The sequence below is a fragment of the Fukomys damarensis genome, unplaced genomic scaffold, assembly GCF_012274545.1.
Source record: "Fukomys damarensis isolate Sample0158 unplaced genomic scaffold, DMR_v1.0_HiC HiC_scaffold_19, whole genome shotgun sequence".
Lineage (NCBI taxonomy): Eukaryota > Metazoa > Chordata > Mammalia > Rodentia > Bathyergidae > Fukomys > Fukomys damarensis.
Genome location: NW_022900931.1, coordinates 9,872,218 through 9,886,826, shown reverse-complemented (window position 1 = coordinate 9,886,826; position 14,609 = coordinate 9,872,218). Strand labels below are relative to the sequence as shown.

Here is a 14,609-nt window from a genome sequence, read left to right as displayed (position 1 = left end):
ACTTCAATAGCCCCCTGCAGGTTTTATGGAAAGCTTCTGCCTCCTCTCAGGGCTGGCAGGGCAGTTCCACAGAGCCTCCCATCTGCACAGATGTGAGCAAGTGAAACCTCAAAGAGAATCAAGCCCAGTTCCCTCCCAGGAACCCCAGGAGAGAACTGCGGAAGGAGACACATAGGGCAGCTCCCAGGAGCTGGGGGCCAGGTTGCTCAGCAGCTGGGTGACCTTGAGTGACCTTGGTCCCTCTGCGCTTCAACTGCCACACAAAATGAGCCCTGGCAATTCCTGCCTGGAACAGAAAGAGGACTGAACCTCAGTGTGAGCGACACACCTAACGTGGCCGCACCCCGGAGGTGCTCACACCTCAGTGTGAGCGACACACCTAACGTGGCCGCAGTCAAGGCCGGTGCCCCCCTACAAAAGCTTGCATGTTGGAAATGTCGTTCCCAAATGCACACACTGATAGTGTCTGGAGGTGGACTATTTGGGAGGCCATTAGGGCTCAGTGAGGTGGTGAGAGGGGCCTCCAATAGGAGAGACAGACCCGAGCGGGCACACTGGCTCTGTCTCGTCAGCCATGTGGCCCCCACTGTGTGATGTTGCAGCAGGAAGGTGTCACCAGGGTCCAGCACTGTGCTCTTGGACTCCCAGGATCCAGAACCATGATCAAAATAAACTTCTGTTCTCAGTCTGCCAGTCTGCAGTGTTCAGTTACCGTAACAGAAAAGACACTGTGGGCCGGGGATGTAGCTCAGTGGTTCTGCTGCCTCCCAAAACACAAGGTCCTGAGTTCAATCCCTGGTACAAAAAAAAAAAAAAAAAAAATAAAAAAAAAAAAAAAGAAAAAAGAAAGAAAGAAAGAAAGAAAGAAAGAAAGAAAGAAAGAAAGAAAGAAAGAAAGAAAGAAAGAAAGAAAGAAAGAAAAGGAAGCACTGAGACTCTCCTCTTCCCTCTGTTGGAAGGTTTTCCAGCTGCGGGAAAGGGTAATAAACACAACCACCACCACAGGAGCATAGAAGCCACCCTTTATTCAGCAGAGGAAATTTCTGAAAGCTTCTCTGGAAGCCAGGACCTCGGGCTACCCCAGGAAGGAGGCCAGGAGAAGGGTAGGAAGGGGCCTTTGCACTGGGGATCCTTTTGCACACTCAAATTTATTTCCTCTTTCCCAGATAAATGCATTCAATTAAAAGGCTTAGAAGCAACTGAAAAGAAAATGCACAACCCTGGACAATGCCAGAAGGTGCAGATTCAACTTGTGACATGCACAGCCTCGTCCAGGGGGTGAAACCAGCCAGTCCAGGACTCTTTCTCCTCCTCCATCCTGCTTTCATTCATTCAGCAAACACTTCCGGAGCATCCAAGATGCCCAAAGTCCAGGCCAGGCACAGGGGAGGTGGTTGAGCTCTGGGTCCCACCCTGGGTCATCAGGGTGGCCTTGCCCAACAAGGCTTCTGGAATAGCACGGGTGATGGAGGCGGAAGGGACAACCCCCTCAGCGTTCCCAACCCTGACCAAGGTTCCCGCTATGCCAAGGGCACCCCAGACAATGTCAGGTGGTAAGGAAAGGTAGGGCTGGGCCCAGCGGGAAGAGGGGCAACCTCCTTAAGACCTCTACAACTTCTTCAGGAAGCATTGGGGCTGTGGGACACATAAGAGGGAGCACCGAGAGAAGTGGGCACAGGTGCCTACCTCCTAGGTGTGGTCCTCCTGAGTGACACCGGACACCGTTTCCCAGCCTCCTTTGCAGAGAGGTGAGGCTGGGACCGAGCACAGGCTAGGACATGGAGGACAGTGGCTTGTTCTACTCTGAGCCCTGAAATTGCACCTTTAGCCCGCCTGCTTCTCTGTGCTTCTCTCCACCCCTCTCCAACTTCTCTATCCATCGCGCCCACCTCTCCCGTCTCCTGCCCCACTTTTTCCACTTCTCTTCCTCTGCCGCTCCACTCTCCTCCCCTACCAGAATCAACCGGGGGATCCCCCCCGAAACACAAGTCCTTCCCATTACCAGCAACCCACCCTGGACTGCAACGTGAGAGAGATCAGCTTCACCTGTGTTGGGCCTCTGGGGTGTGGGGCTGTTTGTCTGAGCTGTCAGCATCTGTACCCTGACTGCACAGCCAGCCCAGGTGTCTGCCTGGTCCTAAAGCCAGGTAAGGAAGAGAGAGACAAGAGCGGGGTGGGACCCAGTGGTCTGGGAGCTGCCTAGATGCAGGTGCAGGGAAATGTGCTGGCTCTCTCCAGCCGCTCTTGGTCGAAGCTGTGTGGTCTCCCGCCAGCCAGGACCCCTGGGGCCTCCTTCTGATCTCTGCTCCTGATCTTCCTGCCAGAACTGACTGCCACTGGCTGCTGTGCGCTCTCAGCCCCCACATGGGATGGAAATCAAACATGGGCTGGTTCTTGAGTCCACTGACAACTGTCAGCTTTGTCCACCCTCTTCTTCAGGGCCCTCCAGAGGGAGGCTCCCCCAAGTGCTTCCCGGATGGCACCAAGCAGCTGAGGGTTCCTGCTCAATTCAAACAGAAATCATCAGTTGGCTGCTGGTGGCTTTCAGTTTGAGGCCTTTGGTGTTAGCAGCTCTTCATGTACCAATTCAGCCTGCTTGACTCAAGATAGAAGTCATAAATGGGCAAAACTATGCTCCCCAGAAGAGGATTTTTAGGTGCATGGTGCAGCGTAAGGGGGAAGAGTACACAGACTGAACCTGCTAAGGGTACGGAACGCTTACTTCTAAAGGAGAAAGCTGGGCTTATGCAAGCACAAGGTCACCCTTTGTTTGGTCACTGCCAGGCAGGGTCCCTCACGGACCTGACTGAGGAGGGGCAGGACCATCCTGAGGGGCTGCACGGCACAGCCATCTGGGCTGGCTCCGTGGGCAAAGCTACTGCAGCCGAAGCAAGAATCTCCAGGAGCAGCTGTGGGGCGTCTGATACAGTTGGGTGGCTGAGTGGCATTTGGGGCAGAAATAAAAGAATATCGACTTCTGTCTCACAATCTTTCCAACCCCAAATTGTTGACACCTTCCCGCTCTTCACAGCACTTTTATCTTAACACACATTCTCACTCTTGACCTACAAGTCACAAGCAAGCTGGTCCCGTCCCCAGGTGTGAAAGTGTCTCCCCCACCGATGCTGCTCATCCTTCCTGCTGCTCACCAACTGTCTGCTCCTGCTGGCCCCTCTCATGGGCAGGACGCTGAGCCTCCCAGGCCACCCAGCCAGGATGCAGGGGGGCAGGCTGAACCCTGGGTCTCCTGGAGGATACTGGGGTCTCTCTGAGGTACCGTGACAAGGAATCCAGAAGCTCCCCTGACAGCAGGGGCCTGACAGAGCTCACCAGGCTTCCCGGGGCCCAGACCTCTCTCCACACAGCCACTGCTCCTGTACCCGCTGCACGCTCCCCAGTGTGTCCTTACAGGAACCCGTCATGAACAGACTGCCCCACAGCTCTCTCGCCTCTGCACAGGGCACCCCTCTGCACCCCGCTTTCACAGGGCCACTGGACGCATGCGTACTAGAATTTTCTGGCCTCGATGTTCCTTTTTTGTTGTTGTTTGAGACAGGGTCTCACTATGTAGTTCGGGCTGCCCTTGAACTCACTGTGTAGCCTAGGCTATCCTTGAACTTGTAGTGACCCTCCTGCTTCAGCCTCCTGAGTAGTGAGATCAGGCATGTGTCACCACACCTGGCTCAATGTCCCCTCCTGACTGACTTTTCCTTTGCAGCCTCCAATAGAGACCAAGCCAGCTGGGCCCTCCTCAGCTCTGCAGGTGCCTAACACTCCTGTCCCTGTCCCCTGAAGTCCTGGCTTTCAGTTCTTGGCATTCCTCTTAATTCTGACTTCTAGGAGACGTCAGGAGCCATGCTGTGGCCCCTGGTTCTTACTCCATCTCTTCCCTGGAGCCTCTGTCCCTCTGCATCTGTGCCCATGGCCCATACCTGCACTTTGTCGTCACAGACCAGGACCAAACCAGTTCCCACCCCTTTCCACCCTACAACAGTGTCCTAGTTAGGATTCATCCAGCTGCCTGTGTCAAAAGAGAACAGAAGACAAAAAACAGAGTCCTAAAATAAGAGAGGATTTTATTTCTCTCCATATAAGAGAAGTCCAGAGGCAGGCAGTCTGGGGCTGGCAGGGTGGCTTTCCAAGGTCAGGATCCTGAGAGAACTCTGTCTTGCTACTGGAATGTCCTCAGTATTTTCCTCCTGCCTCCTCAGACCCCAAGAGAGCTGTTCAGGGGCCACCCATCACATCCTCATTCCTGCAGCTGGAAAGTGAAGGAAGGAGTGAAGGACATGCCTCTGCCTATTAAGGACCTTTCCCTCAAATTGCTCTAGCTATTCCTAAGCATTCCATTGGCTATAACTGACTCATGTGGTCAACCTAGCTGCAAAGGAAGCTGGGAGAAGAGCATAGCTATAAATACAGCACATGGCAGGAGAACATTTGGGGGCATCATTACTGCCTCCACCACCACAAAGACCTCCACCAGCATTTCTCAGGCCACCCTCCTCCCCAGGGTCTCACTTGACTTGCTCGGCCCAGAAGGCATTCCTTATCTAGCTGGCACTGCCACCCACCTCAAGTCCAGGTGTCTACAACTTCTTCTCTGCTTCTCAAAAGCCTCCTGTAGTGGAGTCCTCAGCTGGAGAAAGTCCTTCCCCCATGGTGCCAGGCCTCGCTGGTGGCCCAGTTTGAGCCTTGGTCCCACACATAATTTGGTGTTTGACTCCCAGGCTAGTCCCTACAGGATTTCAAGGTGCCCCCTACAATTAAAAGAGACCATGAAGTAAGATGGGAACTTCAGGGGGCTAGAGCACAACAAGAAAGAGCAGTCTAGTGGCTGGCTCCTGGAAGTTCTGCTGACACCCAGCCACAGGAGGGGCACCCTACCTCCCAACCCCCAAACCACACACCACCAGCCCTCAGCTCCAGACCTGAAGACCCATGTTTTCCCATGATCCTCTGGGAGTTCCTGCCTCAGCAGCCCCTCAAGCACCAACCCCCACGGGCCAGACAGGTCTGATGCATGCCAAGTCCTTCCACAAAGACAGTCACTTCTGGTCCCTCACCAGTATCTCTCCAAGGAAACTGTCTGTTCCATTCCACCCAGGGCTAGGACACAGGATTTTTCAGGGCTAAAATCATGACCACACTGATCACCTTATTCCCAGCCACCTTGGCCCCAGACCAACTTCAGTCCTCCCCTGACGCCCCACCCAGGCCAGCTCAAAGTCACAGCCCCCACTGTGTCCTATGTCATAGTGACCTTGTTTGTGTGCAGCAGTGATGTGCCGACTTATCCCAGAACCCTGGAAAATAACTCGACATACAGGCAGGAAAAAAGGGAAAAGAGAAAGACTCTAAGGCTGACTCTCAGAGACCCTGAAGATTCTGGATGGAGTTGGGAAGCACATAACAACATCTCCATTACATATGCCACAGGGGTCCCATAAGATGACACTGCTTAGTGACCTCGCTGCCACCTGTGTCTATGCTATGACATCAGCACAATCACAACATTCCCAAATGATGAGCTTCTCAGAACATTTTAACACATGACTACAAAGCAAGTTAAAAACAGCACTGGGATTAATAATAAATTTGAAGTTTACCACGCGAGCAGGTTTAAAGGGTAAGCACCCACTGGTGGGTGCTTGAAGCGGTCCCAGGTCCCTGGAAGGCAATCTGACGATGCGTAGCAACATTCCCAGTGTGTGGCCCAGCAATTTCACACCTACCATCTGCCCGACAGAGGCAACCACCCCACGTGGGAAGTGTGGACGCGGTGACTGCAGCCAAGTGGCCGTCCTTGGGCTGGTGATGAATCCAACAGCCTCCACTCAGAGGAATTCAGTGCAGCCATGACAGACAGGAAGGGGTCCCAAGGTCCCCACCTGATGTGGCAAGGTGACAAGGTCAAAGTTCAAAACAATACATGTAGTGAATAATCCCTCTTCCTGCAAATGCAATTAGAGCTAAATCCTGAGTGAAAAGTATGTGGTCCTTTGTGGGGGACTCACAAAAACAAGGACTCCCCAAACGCCAGCCCTTCTACCACTCCTGATCATTGTATCGATGACACAGAGACCTGGAAGTGTCCCTAAGTCACCAGGGCCATGGGATCCCCTGGCCGCCCTCCTCCATGTGCTGACCTCCATGTCCCTCCCTAAGGAGGGAAACCATTTTGTCCCATTACAACGTTGTCATCAGCAAGGCCCACACTTGACCCGGGTCTCCTCACTGCTGGTCTTGAACCCTGTCCTGGGGACAGTCAGGAGGCACACAGACACGGACAGCCCCCAAGATGGTGGCCCTTTCCTGTGGGAAACAGGTAGCATGAGAAGGTTCTTGGTGCCTGTTCTGGTACTGGGCAGGTTTCCCCGAGATCTGCGATCTTTCTCAGAAGATAAGCTAGGTGGTGCTGCAGAAAGGGGACGTGTGATGTTTGCAAAGTATCTGTGAGAAGTGCCTCTCTACCTGCTGGTTACGTGTGCTTTTTCTTCATTGTGTTTTCATTAAAGAATCGGAAAAAATAAAAGCGTCCCTCTAACAAGATTTTGCCTGGCTGTGACCACTTCCTACAGACTCTGTTGGGGTAAGAGAGAAAATGGGGTCAGAAATAAGCTCCCAGGGCCAGGGATGTAGCTCAGTGTCATCACGCCTGCCTTGCAAGTGCAAGGTCCTGAGTTCAATCCCCGGTACCAAAACAAAGAAGAAGAAAGAAAGCACACAAGCTCCCACTCTGGAACAGTGACCCCCCCCCTCACCCCAACACCAGTGGGACCAGGGACCCCAGAGAACAGGGGCTATGAAGAGCAAAGATCAGGAAAGGCAGGCCGGGGACCAGGGAGCCAACAAAATGTACAGAGCAACAATCCTCTGGCCACTCCCCAGCTTGTGTCCTGACATGTCAGTCCCCTGCCACCTTGAGAATCTAATTCTAACTTAAACACACTAGAGAACACCCCCATGTCTCCCGCTAAGCTGATGGCTGCCAGCTGTTGTGTGAGGAAAGGGCCTTTAGGAGGGACAGTGGAGCTGAGGGTGGGGTTGACAAAGGCCTCTTTCAGGAGTCTTCCTTCTCAGTGGCTGTTCCCCAATGTTTTATCTAACATATCTGTCAGGCAGCATCTTTGAAAATCTTTCCTGACTGGGAGGTCTTGCGCCCCAAGTAATAAGACAAAATTTTACTTTCCAGCCTCCCTTGCAACTGGAACGTAGGCACTGCAGCCAAGCAGTTTCCTCCAATCAGAAACTTCAGTCCTAAACTTGACAGAGCAACCATGTGACATGTATTCTCCAATCAGAAACCTCTATCCTAAATCGCAGTCTGGTGGGATGACTATGAATCTGAAATCTCCTTCTCTCCCTCCCTCCCTCCTTTCTTCCCTCTCTCCCTTCCTTCCCATCACTTCTAAAGCCAGTATCCGCATCTCTGTGCCTGAGGCTCTTAGACCAGAAGTGTAAAGAAAATAACCACCTCACCTGTTCTCCTATATGGCACTCTGTAACGACCCTCAAGAATTAGTGTACAGGTGCCCTGGCTCCCTCCCACCTTCCTGAGGATAATTTCAAGGTGTGTGCTCTTGAGTGCCCCCAGCCTCCCTGTGTTTTAATATCTTCCTCCCCTTCCTTGCATGGTATCTCTGGTATCTCTGGTATCTGTTGCAGTAATGGAAATCTGGCTAACACAGGTTCTTCCAGGAGCACCTGGGATTCTATCCCAGGCTCATTTTGCAGGCACTTAAAGTCCCTCAGGGACCTCTGTTTGCCCAGCAATAGGCGTGTGAAGAAGATCCCTCTGCAGCAACAGGGCCAGATCTTGGTGGGGCCCACAACCCAAGGCAATCCAGTTGCAGCAGTAAAGACAGTGAGGCAGAGAGGGGATAAAAATCAGATTTTCCTCTCCTCTCACAATTTTCCTCAGGACCTAATGAGGCCCCCTGGCTTCCAGCCTGTCCCCATGACCATTCTAGGCTCCAGGGTTTCTTATGTTTCTAAACTCTCTGAGGTGATCCCTTCTCTATAAATTAGAGATAAATGACTGTCTTGTCTGTCACATAGGACTGGCTGAGGCACACATGAGGAAACTTTTATGACAAGCTCCAGGGGGCTGTGGGATCCATAACAAAGGAAGGTACTGTTATATATTGAAATAATTATACCAGTCCACATTTAGAGAGGCCCTAATCTAAGAGCTTAATGTAATCATTTTATTTAGTCCTCTTCACATCCATGAGCAAGAGTTTTTGATAATCCATCCTATAATCCTTCCTATAAGAGGAAATTTGAGGCACAGTGATGTGGGAAAAACTTGCACAAGGTTACATGACTTAGAAGTGATGGAGCTGGGATTCAAACTCAGTATCACTCAGGAGCCAAACACTAACGCCCTGGGTGCTAATGCCTCACGAGTATGTCTGTGAGGAAAAATTAGGGACTGGGTATGTGGCTCACTAGTAGAGCACTTGCCTAGCATCATGAGGCTCTGGTCCAATTCCCAGGACTGGAAAAAAAAAAAAAGTAAAAAAGACAGTTTCCATAAAACAATGTAAAAATTTCCAGAAATTTCAGATCTAAATTTGTTCTGTGGAGTGATTATGTGACCACCACCCTCCAACTAGAAGCCTCACTCCTGACCACATGACCAGGTTCCTCCAATGAGAGGCCTGGTTTCAGACCATATGACCAGAGTCCTGGATCAGAACGCTTGGCTCCATATTTCTTTTTGGAAGAGTGAATATGTGACCAGGCTCCTCCGATCAGACCACTGTTTGGGAAAGCATGATGTGCATATGGGATGTGAGAAGTCCAGAAGGCCGATCAAAGTGCCACTTCTTTCCAGGCCATTTCAAGCCTGATTCAAGAGTCCTGATAGAGATTACTGATCTTTGGAATATCTTGAATAATTCTTTTTCTAATGACAGAAACCAGACTGGGTTCTGTGGGTCTGTAGCTGAAATTTCTGGCTGATTTAGGTACCTTTGCCCAGCACAGGAGCACGTTCATTTGGCACAGATTTAAGATTGTGGGCAATGGTGAGGTGGGAGCCAGGCAGGAGGTCAGCAAAGGCGATGGGCCTGCCTTGAGACACTGGAGGCCTGGGAATAGGGTCAACGATATAACCATGCCAGTGTGAGCCCTGGATGCCCACAATAGCACAACAGGGCTTGAGGTAAAACCCTCCTCTGCCTAGCATGCCAGTGGGGTGGGTGCCTGGAAGAGCAGGAGAGCTGACCTTTGCTCCCAGTGGATGTCTTCCTAGCAGGATCCATGACTGAATGCTTAACTCCAAGGGCCTAGTGAGGCTCTCGGGCACCCAGGTGGCTGGCCTTGCATTTGTCCCACTGACTGCTTTCTGTTCAGAGTAGCTGGGGAATAAAGAGACAGACTGCCAAGCTTTCAGAATTGCAGGGGCCCCATGTTTGGTGGGTGGCTAGTTTCACTTTCAGGGTGAGTTAGAGACATCCCATTGCGAATCCTCCACCCCACAGAGTCACAGAGCCCTTCTGGCTTCTCTGAACCGGGTCAGGTCAGGCTTGTTTACCAAGTCCTCTTTCCCCGGGGCATTTGCACCCCCCTCCCTCCCCCACACCTCTACCCTGTGCCACTGTCCTGCCACACCACGCGCTCTGTATTGGAAAGGGTCGTGGGCCGTGTGAGGCCAACAAAGGTCAACCCCTCGCCACCACTCGCTTGCCCGTGTCCCTCCACTTCTTCACACAATGCCCAACAGTCAAACCGCCAGCACCCACAGCCCCAGCATCAGGCTAGAAGACGAAGATGTGCCTCTCACACTGTGTTTGACACCTCATCTATGCCCCTACACCGCCCTGGGCCAGAGGCTCCTCCCTAGGTCAGGAGCACTGAATGGGAGAATCGCAACTCATTCTACCCAGGTTTTCCCCTCAGGTCATCACTGTCCTTGAGCTGCAGACCGCAGGAACAGGCAGTGGCTCCCTGAAGCCAGGCAAAACTAACTAGAAGGATGTAGAGTGGTGCACGGACAGGAGGATACTGAACTCGGGGGTGGGGCTGGCCCCAGACCACTTACAAAGGTCGGCTTCAAAGACTCCTTCAACACACCAGCCTCCATCCATTTATTTCCTAGTCACACCCATTACAACTCAGCGTTGTGCTGGCTGGGAGTGAGTCAGATGCCCCTTTCTAGCTGGAGCAGGAGGACTTGGATCGATAGCTCATAGAAGATGTAACAATATAGGAGACGAAATCCCCAGATTCCAGAAACAAGAATCCAGACCATGTTGAGCAAGCGAAATCTGAGGCACCAGCCTCCCTGATTCAGCCTAGCCTCTCCAACCTTACTTGGACAGGCTCTGGTCAGGGCGTCCCAAAAGCTCTTCCAGGAAGGGCAGCCTCTGACTGGAGGAACCCAAACTGGACATCCTGCCCCTTCACAGGAGTTGGGACTCTTCCAAATCCTTGGGAAGGCACCTGGCATCAGATGCTTTGCACCCTTATTCTGAACACCCCCCCACACAGAGGAGGAAACCAAGCAGGGTCACCTTCACCCCACACGTAGGGCTTGAGCCTGACCTCCATCTCAGGGGCCTCCTGGAGCTCAGGAGCTGACCTGAACATGGCTAACCCCAAGTGACCCAAGGCAAGAGCCCAGGCAGCCTCAGGTGGCACCGAGCAGAAGCCCAGCCAGGCTTCTCAAGTGCTTTCTATGGGCTTCCCCGTGGGACCCCTTGAGGCAGACCTAGAACCACCACCCATGCCACGGACACAGGCAGAAGTGACGCGCAGCCTGCTGCCCAGCGTTCCTCCACCCCACTTCGTGAACCCCTTGAAGTTCCTGGGCACCCTGACCCCTCTGCTCCCCAGGCCAGGTCTGGCCAGAGCACCAGGGGCTGGAGGAGGGCAGAGAGTGAAGGAGGTGGGGTGCTCTGATTGGGAGGATGTGGCTGATGGCTTCACACCTGTGGTTCTGGGGTGCTACTGGCACCTGGCTGAAGTCACCTGCTCTTTTCCTGCAGGAAGCAGGGGGCGGCAGGGGTGAGGGGGCAGAGAGGTGGAGGGGGTGGCAAAGCTTGAGGTGTGTGGTTTGGCTGTGAAGCATGGTCACTCGGAGTGGGCCCTCTTCCTGTTTCTCTCTGCTCTCTCCTGCTGTCACCTGTCCCTCCCCAGGGCCCAGGGTACAGACCATGGAGGAGCTCAGAACAGCCACCTTGATGACATTAGAGGCTTGAGCATTGCTGAGCCAGGCACCAGCCAGGATACAGAGGGGAGAATATTCACAGGGCAGAATGCTCTAGAAGCCACATAGAGGTGCCAGGCAACCACAGCTAAATTTCCAGCCCTTCCTGAGTGCCAGGGCCTTTTGTCAGCACTCTGCGCTTATGCTCAGCTGTGCCGAGCATGGTTCATGGTTACATCTCCAGCAGCATCAGGGTCCCCGGAGTTGTCAGAAATGCAGAATCTCAGGCCCACCCAGACCTGCATTTTAACCCCATCTCCCAGACAGCTGTGCGCACACAGGGATTTGGGAAGCTGTGCACTTACCCGCTGAATCCTGGCCTCAGTCCTTTCAGACAGGGATTCTTGTGCTGTTTTACAGTTGAGGAAACTGAGGCACGGGGACATTAAATCACTCACCCAAGGCCACCCAGGTGGGAAGTGTCAGGGTTGGGATTTGAATCCAGGCCACCTGGCTCAGCAGCACATACCTCTGTCTGCTGGGCTGCTACCGCTTTTGGAAGGAGAGCCCAAGGGTATTCGAGGGGCCACTGGCTGTGTCTCTGACCCCACCCAGCCACCAAGCATCTAAATCATGCTTCTCCTGGCCACAGAAGGTAAAACACCTCAGGCAGCATGGAGCACGCACAGCACCTGGGCCGGGAGTGATGGCGGCTACAGAAGATACCTAAGATCCACCCAGCCCTGACAAAGCCTAGGGCTCACTTGTGGGGACAGGAAATGGACAAGTGAATGGATGCAGCCTAGCTGTACCTGGCATCTTTGGGGGGCATTCAGATACTCCATGGGCAGGTACCTGGTTCAGGTGGGCTTCCAGGAGGACAGGGACAGAGCGAAAGGACCCAGGTCAAGTGTGACTGAAGCCAGTACCTAGAGCTTTGTACGTCCCCAAGTCCAGCACTCCCCCGATGCCCAACTCCACTTTACCCGGAGTGAGCAGATTTCCTTGAATTCCCCAGGATGGGGAAATCACCACTCCCACAGGAGCAAGCCCACTATTCTCCGGTGTGCCCACCGGTGTGTGTGAGGCAGTGTGCTCTTCGCCACATGCCTGGCCATGTGGGTCCTGCTGAGCAGAGGACAGCTACACTGGACGGCAGAGGCACCCCCACGTCCTTGGGCCTTCGACGTCTTAGCTCCTTGCAATGCCCTTGCTGCAGGGGCCCTCGCCACACTGCTGGGCAGTACCAGAGAGCCCTCTGCCCCCAGGAGGAAGCCCGTGGTTTGGCACACCCACGCACACGGCAGCGCGCCCCCCAGCTGCTGGCCCTTTGAAGACGCTCAGCACACCACATGGGTTTGCAGGGAGCCCGCGTTTCCTGGGCTGACGCGAGGTCAGCCATGCTCCCTGCACTCTGCCGTCCTTCTTTACCCTCACTGCGCACAAAGGCTGCTCAATAACTGCTTACAGAATCACAGGGATAAAACACAGCAGGACACAAGGACAGGCTGGCCAGAAGCTGCTACCGGAGGGCGCTGTGCGCCCCTCTCCAGCCTCTGGGTTGCTCGTTCTGTGGGAAACAGGGGACATGAAGCCAGTGTGTGCTGGGGCGAGGTAGCACTGTCCACCTCCCTGGGACCCCAAGTGCCTGAAAGACAAAAGGAAGATAGCGTGAGGGCGGCCCAAGGAAGGGGAAGCCACTCATGCAGGCCTGAAAATGACCCTGAGGCGCTGGGGTCCAGCTCCTCCCTGCATGGATGATGAGTCTAGGCTCAGAGAGGGGCAGCTATAAGCCTCAGGTCACACAGCTGAGCAGGTTGTAGATTCTGGCCTTTGGGCTGCTAAATCCCCTTGCCAGCCTTTACCCCCAGATTCAGAGCAGAGACCCTAACCCAGACACTTCCTCACTGTCCTTAGCTGGTGCAGATCACAAGCCGGTCACCTCCTTCTCCCAGTCCTGAGGGTTAGAGTTCCGGAGTCAGGCCCAGGTCCAGCCCTCCACTCCTCCTACCCCACTTCTCGCAGTCCCGGGCGGCGGCACCGATCCCCACCTCTAACATCCACCCTGCCCTACCCTGTCCCAGCTGTGCCCTTCGCCCCTGTGCCAGCTCGGCCTCTCATTGTTGGGCGCTGATAGGAGGATTTGCTTAGTGTCTGTTGTCTTCCTGCCTGGATGGTGGCACCTCAAGGTCATGGGTGAGGTTCATGCCATCCCGTGGCTTCTCTGGCACCTAAAGCCCAGCGTGGCTCAGGGTTGGTGCTTTAACTGTATTTGCTGAAAGAACGGATGCTGAGTGGATGGGTGGATGGATGGATGGGAGAAAGGAAGGGTGGGAGGGACAGGCAGATGAACGGCCGTGACGTTGACCCAAGGAAGTCTCTCTAGTTTTTCACTGGCTCAGAAAGGGTTTGCTGGGTCCGGGCTGGCGGTGCCACATAGAGCACCATGCAGTTACAAGGGTGGGTGGGATTTGAATTCTGCTTGACCGAGGCAGCCTCAGTGTGGCCAGTGACACGTGCAGACCACTCTGGAACAAGCTCGTCTGTGCAGAGACTGTGGCCTGAGCCCTAGTCTCGGGTGATGTGAGTACATATGTCCTGTGGTCTGATTCTAGACTATTTAAGACTTCGATGACCAAGATGGAAAAAATGATTTTTGGGGGCTATATACACAGCTCTGTCTTTGTAACTGTGGTCATGATGACCGTGAGACTTGGTGCATGCTCAGTCCAAAACATATGCAAAGGCCAAATATCACCCCAGAGCCTGGCTGGGTGGAAGCATGCAAGGAGGCTTCCTGAGGAAGGGACCCTGGGGCTGTGGGCAGTGCAGCAATGGGCAAAGGCAGTGGAGTTGGGTCCCCACCCCAACTTTGCCACTTCCTGCTAGCTGTGTGACCTTCAGTAAGTTTCTTCACCTTTCTGAGCCTTGGTTCCATGCCTGAAACATGGGAAACATCCCTACCTCACAGGGCTGCTGTGGAGAGGGCACGAGCCTATACAACGGGCATCTGCATACAGATTCTGGCCTGTAGCTCTGTGCTTCTTCTCCTGGGAGGAGAGAGAAGAGAAGGAGGAAGGGGAGCAGGAGGAGGAGGAGGGGAAGGAGGGAGGATGTTCCATGGGCAGGAATGCAGGAGAGAAAGGGCGCAGGACGGAGGGAGCTGCAGGAGCCAAGATATCGTCAAGTAGGTGGTACAAGGCAGACAGGGAAATGCTTATCACCAGCATGGTATTCCCCAACTCTGTCTCCTCCTCTCCTTGTGAGCCCACAGCTCTCACCCCACAGAGGATTCTAATAGGACTCCGTGCCATCCCCACTCTGTAGCCAGAGCTCCCTCTGCCCTCAGGACACCACCCCAGCTCCCTTAGCCTGGCTTGCAATATGCTCGCACCCCACCCGAGAGGCCCCTGGCATCCAATCGCCAACCACACAGAACTCTAGAAGCCCT

General features: G+C 53.8%; 1 long non-coding RNA gene across 2 annotated transcripts; it reads right to left on the bottom strand.

Moving 5' to 3' along the window:
* Positions 1-4,105: 4,105 nt before the first annotated feature.
* On the bottom strand, positions 4,106-5,241 carry LOC104854849. 2 transcript variants are annotated; one of them, XR_004518145.1, is made up of 3 exons: positions 4,932-5,241; positions 4,575-4,760; positions 4,106-4,261 (listed from the first exon to the last, which is right to left on the bottom strand). It is a non-coding gene; the product is annotated as an uncharacterized LOC104854849 (long non-coding RNA). The 2 variants fall into 2 exon arrangements; XR_778224.2 differs by having other exon boundaries at positions 5,067-5,230.
* Between the last annotated feature and the right edge of the window lie 9,368 nt (positions 5,242-14,609).